Raw genomic sequence first — 7,627 nt, 5'->3', positions numbered from 1 at the left:
CTCAGACGCGAAAGGTCCCCGGTGGATCCATTTTCTCTCACTGAAAGTTATCTATTTATTGGTTAAATAAAGAGCAATTCATGAATAAGGGAGCCCTTTTGCCAGGAGAATAAATAGCAAATAAAAACAGCAAATTCTGCAAATGTCAGCAAATCAGGCAGCATTTGCCAGGAGACTCAACTCGCCTCCGATTGTTCCCATTTGGCAAGTTTAAACAAAATGTTTCTGCTTGGGATCGAACCAGGAACCTTTTGCTTGTAAAGCAAACATGATAACCACTACACTACAGAAACCACTGGTACAACAGCCCCAACAGAGGGGAGCTGACCAATGAGCTCCCTCTGCGCTGATCGGGAATGAGGAGGCTCACCTGAAACAACTTCTGTCCCACACTGCAAGTTCTCAATCCTTCTCCTCCACTGCCCTTTACAGAAATGTCACGGATCACCCAGCCACCGTGTTCACTTCCACATCCTCACAGTGGGGCCACAGAGGCTCCTACCGTCTCCCCGCGATCAGTGAACTCACCCAGTTTGTAAAATTAAACGCAGAACACGTGACCGGCAAAGGGCAGGAGAAGCCAGATAGTCTGCAAGCTCGGTCTATTACAGAAAGTATTGGTATTCATGGTGCTTACAGCAATTATTAATCGTCTCACAGACCTCAATTATTTTTATGCGATGAATTGATCGAGTATCGTTACCACGTCAGTGCGGCAGATCTTAACCCCTCGACCACCAGGGAACAGTTATGATAGATGTTGATATATTTATATATATTTATATAAGAACCTGAATATCAACGGCTAGCTACCTTGACCTCATGGCGAACAGCAGTGCATCTAACTTTGAGTGAAGTAAATTGTTCCACAATGAAACCCATTTCATCTTTTGTTCCCTTTTAAACACTAGAAACTGAGACAGGGGGAATAAATAGAGAAATAAAAGCACAGGGATAGAGACAAGAGGAAGAGAGAAGGGGAAAGATACTGCCCCCACCCAGAACTAATGCAGAAACCCCTCTGCTGCGCTCGGGGTGGCCACCCACAGCCTGTATACACTAACGGGAGAACACCAGCGGCAGGTCAGGGCCATAAAAGGAACGGCGAGCGGCCCTGGGAGCAGCTTGGAGGTCCCGGGAGACTACTCCAGGGAGCAGCGCGAGCTGGTGCAGGAGGGCGGCGGCAGCGAAGAATGACGTAATCAAGGACCAGTTCAGTGATTGGAGCGTGGGCAGATACAGCAGGAGCGGCGAGATCGGGGCGATGGAGCGGCGAGAGACTGTGGAGGGATGTGATCGGGGCCCAGGAGAGGCATGAGTTCAGGGCCAGCGGCCCAGGGGCAGCACAGGCCAGCCCGCACTGCGATATGTGTGCACACTGGGTCTGTGCAGCAGAGCTGGTCTCCAGTCGTCTTGTTTAACCCTTGCCACTGGAGGAATACCTCGCTCTGTCAAGCCCGTGTGATGGCTGGGGTGCAACGGCCATCACACGTTAAAAAAATCCACGCACAGGCATCTTCCACCCTTCAACATCCATTTCAGGACTTGGAATATTGATACACTGTGAACTCATCCTTTTTTGGCGAGGAAGCAAGTCATCCTCTCTTCGAGGGACTGCCTATGATGATGATGAACTGGATTTGCTGCAGTCCGCGGGCAGCAGGTGATGAAAGCGGGCGTGAGAGGGTGAGTGACAGGTGGGCACTGCTTCTGATGCTGTCTGACCCACGCTGGGAGTGGCCGGGGATTTTAAAGCCCTTTCATTGCACCAATGCAGGGTAAATGAAACTGTGTTTCAGGAACCTTCATGTTTCCAAACATGGACACTTTGCACTGTAGACCTCGTGGTGCAACGGTAGTGTGTCTGACTCCCGATCAGAAGGCTGTGTATTCAAATCATGTCAGGATCATTGTTCTTCAAAAGTTGTAAACTGTTTGGCTGTAACTTGACAATGTGCTCCAATGTTTGTCTCACTGTTTCCCCGGTGTCAGGCACAGATATGCCAGATGCCCTCATTTACTTCATGTAACAAGACACAAAAGTTAAAAATTTAAATGAACTCACAGTCTGGATGGCCGAGCCGTTGAAGGTGCTGCGTTCAGTTTGCAGTCTGCTCTTAAAGCGCGGTTTCAAATCCCTTTTCTTATTTTTAGTCATTAAGCAAAACTCATTTGCTTGGCACCACGACCAGCTCGTTAAAAGTGGGATTCAGCAGTTCACCTGCTCGCTTAACATTTCCGTCTGACCAGGTGCTGAAAGTGGAGATGTTTCCGCAGTGTAGCGGTTAACACGTTCGCCTCACACGCAAAAACTCACCGGGTGGGAATATTTTCTGGAACTTTCTCCTCATACATGCTCAGGGCGAGATTGTTCTCCTCTGAAAGATCATATGATCATAAACATGTCAGGATTAGGAGCTGGAGTAGGCCATTCGGCCCCTCGAGCCTGGTCCACCATTCAAGAAGATCCCGGCAGTTCTTCGACATCAAGTTTAAACATCTGGGGCGGAGCCAACAGGCGCCTGGCTGCAATCAGTGACAAAAACGTTTGCTTTAGCAGAAGCACAGCGAGCTCAGTTGATACAGCGTGAGATTTTTAATCTCAGATTCTCGGGTTCGAACAGCAAGTTTGTTGATTACTTTTTAACTACATTTTATGTTGCTTTCACGGGAATACATCGTTAATTAACCGATGATCTTCTTTTGCACAAATAAAGACATTCTAACTGAAGGAGATTCCAAAATTGGATAATTTGTCTATGCTCTGCAAGTTAACTCTTAAACCATAAACCATTTTACACACTGCTTTCGGGGTCTGGTTCAAAATGTTCATTGCTGGTAACATCAACAGGAGACTGGGGAAACAGTGAGACTGACTTTAGAGCAAGGGTCTGGTTATTGTGAAACACCAAAGAAAATATACATTCTGGAAGAATAACATCGAAAGGAAATGAGACCCGACACCCAGAAAGAAGTGTTAAGACAGAAGATGAAATGCTGCATCCCTTTCTGCAAAAAAATCCTTTCACAAACATTTCTCTGACCGAAGCTGCACAAAACAAAAATGTTCGTTGCAAAGTCATTAAACTCCCGAATTTCCGCTTCACCGGAATCTCCTGAATCAGATGCCTCTAGTTTTGCCGACTCAATCCATGTCACTTTGCAATGTTCTGCTTCCACCCACACTATGAAATGTGCCACTAACTTATAGAATCATGGAATGGTTACAGCACGGAAGGCCATTCGGCCCGTCGAGCACGTGCCGACTCTCAGCGAGTCCCACTCCCCCGCCCTTTCCCTGTAGCCCTGCAATTGTTTTTCCTTCAGACACTGATCCAACTCCCGTTTGAAAGATAAGATTGAGTCTGCCTCCACCACCCTTTCAAGCCGTGCATTCCAGATCCTAACCACTTGCTGCTAAATGGTCATCTCCTGTTCCTATGTGTAAAGTCTGGGAAACACGACATCAATTCCTGCCACACTCACAGACTTCCTAAATATAGCACCGTCTTTCTATTCTCGTAAAACCAGCTCCTGAAGTGTAGGCCAGCTGTGTAGGTGAAAGCTCTGGTTATTTTCCGAACATCACTTCAATTGCAGTGTTTCCGTAGTGTAGTGGTTGTCACATTTTCTTCACCCGCGAATGATCTTTGGTTCGAAACTGGGCGGAAACATTTTGAAAACCCGTTTAATTAAATATTAGAAAAAATGGATTTATTCATATTAATGTTTCAATATTAACAAAACACAATGTCCCACAGCCTTGTTAAATTTTCTGATATCTGTGTTCAGTTCTGTATACACACAAACTCGACACTTGAACTGAATGCTCATATAAGTATTGGAGCGGGAACTCACTGGATAACAGGACAGCTGGCAATGTTTGGAGAATATATTCGTGACACCAAAGCACACAATGACAACCTGGAACTGTGCGGCACAGTATCCTCGTGGAAAACAGTTGAAGTCCCTGAGAGGGCTTAAACCACCAACTTTTTGGTTAACAACCGAACACGCAAACCCATTGCGCCACAGAGACTGACACAAGTGCATACTGCAAGACATCCCAAACCAGGGTGTCCATCAGTTAAAGCTTCAGATTGCTCCGACCAGTTGGAACTTGTCCACTCTCAGTTGCACTTTTCCCAAATAAAGGGTGGGACATTCATTGTGGATTTGTGGAAGCAGTCTGGTCACGCACACTGCAGACACTTCCATGTCACCGCCAACCAGCTCTCCCGCAACCGGTGTGATCTACCTTCCAGCCTTCCGGTGCCTTGTCTGTGACAAACTATTCTGATTGTCCCGAAGCCTTATTAGGGTTTAATTCCTTTTCAGCTCCTGACTGTGGATATTCCTGTGATTAAACGGGAACTAAATGCTTGCAGGGACAGTTGGATTGACCATTTCTTTGCTTGGTGAAATTTCAAAGATTGAAAGTGACGCACATCAACCCCAAACCTCGTCACCTACTCGCTAACCGCTACACGCTGCTCCCGTGAGATGGAAGCCCAGTTGCTGTTTCAAGCTTGAATGCAGGTACAAGCAGAACTCATTCAAAGAAAGTCCAAGTCCCTAAGGCACCTGATTATTTGCACCAAACTCCTTTGTAAAGAGTTGAGGTACGTGTGGGGTGATTTGGGCACATCTTTCCCCACACTACAACACTTCAAACATAACTCAACGGCTGTAAAGCGCTTTGGGGCGTCATGAGTTCCTGAAAGGCACTGCAGAAATGCAAGTCTTCCTTTGCAAAATCTCTATGCAATTTCAAAACTCGCCGGCAAAATAATGGACTCGTCCAGGATTGGAACCCAGGACTTCTCACAAATTTCATTTAACTTCGACTCATCTAAAGTCACACCTTTAGATCAATGAACCAACTGCTTGACAATCATAATGGTAATGTATAGCCATTATAAAAGCAAGTTTTTGTGTGTGGCTACTCTTGATTAGAGAAGCACGTGAGATCGAATCAGTGACTTTACTTTTTCGACCTGTCTTCTGAAGCGCCGCACGATCCCACTCCGACAGTCAATGAGCTGTTGGGACATTAGTGTATCCAGGCTGTGGGTGGCCACCCCGAGCGCAGCAGAGGGGTTTCTGCATTAGTTCTGGGTGGGGACAGTATTTCCCCTTCTCTCTTCCTCTTGTCTGTATCACTGTGCTTTTATTTCTCTATTTATTCCCCCTGTCTCAGTTTCTAGTGTTTAAAAGGGAATAAAAGATGAAATGGGTGTCACTGTGGAACAATTTCTCTCACTCAAAGTTAGATTCACGACCGTTGTGCCATGAGGTCTAGACAGCTTGCCGTTGACATACAGGTTCATATATAAATATATATTTTTATATTGATACAAATTATCGAAGCTGTTCCCTGGTTGAATGGTTAAGATCCCGAGCATTAACCCTTTCCATTCTCAATCAGTTCATCGCAGAAACATAATTGAGGTGTGTGAGAGGATTAATGATTGCTGTAATCGCCGTTAATAACCTCACTACTATCTGTTACAGAATGAGCTTACACACTCTCCCGCTTCTCCTGCCCTTTGCCGGACACATGTCCCGGGTTTAATTTTACAAACTGGGCGAGTTCGCTGATCGCGGGGAGACGGTAGGAGCCTCTGTGGCCCCACTGTGAGGATGTGGAAGTGAACACGGTGGCTGGGTGATCCGTGACATTTCTGTAAAGGGCAGCAGAGGAGAAGGATTGAGAACTTTCAGTGTGGGACAGAAGTTGTTTCAGGTGAGCCAACACATTCCTGATCCTCCTCTCTTCTTAGGTAATCCCCGGAGTCGAGGATGACTTGCTTCCACATTAAAAATCAGTGGTGATCAGCACAGAGGGAACTCACTGGTCAGCTCCCGTCTGTTGAAGTCACTGTGCCAGAGTTTTCCCTCGTGTCGCGGTTATCACGTTTGCTTTGCACATGCAAGGTCACCGGTTCGATGCCGGGCGAGAATATTATGTTGAAATTTCCGATAGGGGAACAATCGGAGGCAAGTCTCGTCTCCTGGCAAATGCTAACTGACCTGCTGAGATTTCCAGCATTTGCTATTTATTCTCCTAGCAAAAGAGCTCCCTTATTCCTTAATTGCTCTTTATTTCACCAATAAATAGATAACTTTTAGCGAGAGAAAATGGATCCACCAGGGAACTTTGGCGTGTCGGAATAACCGGTGCTGTTAATTTTGACAAAAGTTGCCCCAGATTCCTGGTGTCGCCAGCAATGAGGATTTTGAACCAGACTTCTCAAACACAGTGTGTAAAATGGGATATGGATGAACAGTTAACATGCAAAGCACAGAACAAATGATTGAAGTATCGACTGTCCCTCAGTCAGCATTTCTTTCATTGTAAAAAAGAAGATGACGGGTTAATTAATGATGCTTTCTCGTGAAAACAACACAAAAGTTAAACAAAAAACATATGGTGACTGGCAGGTGAGCGCTTCTTCTGAGACCTGGTGGGAATGGGCAGGGATTTTAAAGCCCCTTGTATTGCGGAATCTTCATATAGACGAACATCTCACGCTTCCTGTGTCGGCCTTGTGGCGTAACGGTAGCGTGTCTGACTCCAGATCAGAAGGTTGTGTGTTTAAATCACGTCAAGGTCACTGCTCCTTTGGGTAATCCCGGAATTAATATTTTCTTTGCTGTTTGGCAATAACCAGACCCTTGCTCCAAGGTCTGTCTCACTGTTTCCCCGGTGTCAGTCAGAGAAACATCTGTTGCCCTCATTTATTTCTTGTGACAAGACGCAAAAGTTCAAAATCAACCTGCAGGTGGCCATATACAGCACTGGATAGTCAGGACAGCCGAGCGGTCGAAGCTGTTGTGTTCAGTCTGCTCTGAAAGTGTGGGTTTGAATCCCACTTCTAGCACCTTTTATTTTTAGTCATTAAGCAAAACTCATTTGCTTGGCACAACGACCGGCTCCTAAAAAGTGGGATCCTGCAGTTCACCTGCTCGCTCAGCATCTCCGTCTGACCTGGTGCTGAAGGTGGAGATGTTTCCGCAGTGTGGCCGTTCACACGTTCACCTTACTGTCATGTATCTCACACCACTCTACAGTTCTAAGTCGTTTTGAACATCTCTTTCAGCCAGGTGTGGGTACCTTCAAAGGGGCTAAAGTTAAAATCTACATCACACAGGATGCCAGACCGGTCCATCACAAGGCTAGAGCTGTGCCTTATGTGATGAGGGAAAAGATTGAACACGAACTGGACCTGCGGGAAGGCATTATCTCATCCGTGGAATTTAGCGACTGGTCAAGTCCCATGATCCCCGTCATGAAGCCTGATGGATCCGTACAAATCTGTGGGGATTACAAGTCTACCATAACAGAGTCTCCCTACAGGACCAATACCCGCTGCCCAGAGCAGAGAACCTATTTGCCACGTTGGCTGGAGGAAAACTTTTCTCGAAACTAGATCTTACATCTGCGTATATGACGCAAGAACTGACCGAAGAGTCTCAGCTACTCACCACCATCAACACACATCGAGGCCTTTTTATGTACAATCGATGCCCATTCGGCATCAGGTCGGCAGCTGCTATATTCCAGCGCAACATGGAGAGTCTGCTCAAGTCCATCCTGGGGACGGTTGTGTTTCAAGATGACATA

At 46.3% G+C, this 7,627-nt stretch overlaps 2 non-coding genes across 2 annotated transcripts; one reads left to right on the top strand and one right to left on the bottom strand.

Moving 5' to 3' along the window:
* Positions 1–220: 220 nt before the first annotated feature.
* trnav-uac (transfer RNA valine (anticodon UAC)) lies at positions 221–293 on the bottom strand. Its single transcript has one exon. It is a non-coding gene; the product is annotated as a tRNA-Val (tRNA).
* Positions 294–6,545: 6,252 nt separating this feature from the next.
* On the top strand, positions 6,546–6,617 carry trnaw-cca (transfer RNA tryptophan (anticodon CCA)). The gene has a single exon. It is a non-coding gene; the product is annotated as a tRNA-Trp (tRNA).
* The last annotated feature ends 1,010 nt before the right edge of the window (positions 6,618–7,627 follow it).

Source organism: Pristiophorus japonicus, chromosome 28, assembly GCF_044704955.1.
Source record: "Pristiophorus japonicus isolate sPriJap1 chromosome 28, sPriJap1.hap1, whole genome shotgun sequence".
NCBI classification, from domain to species: Eukaryota; Metazoa; Chordata; class Chondrichthyes; family Pristiophoridae; genus Pristiophorus; species Pristiophorus japonicus.
The sequence above is the reverse complement of the archived record's forward strand: the minus strand, read 5'-3'. Positions and strand labels throughout refer to the sequence as shown.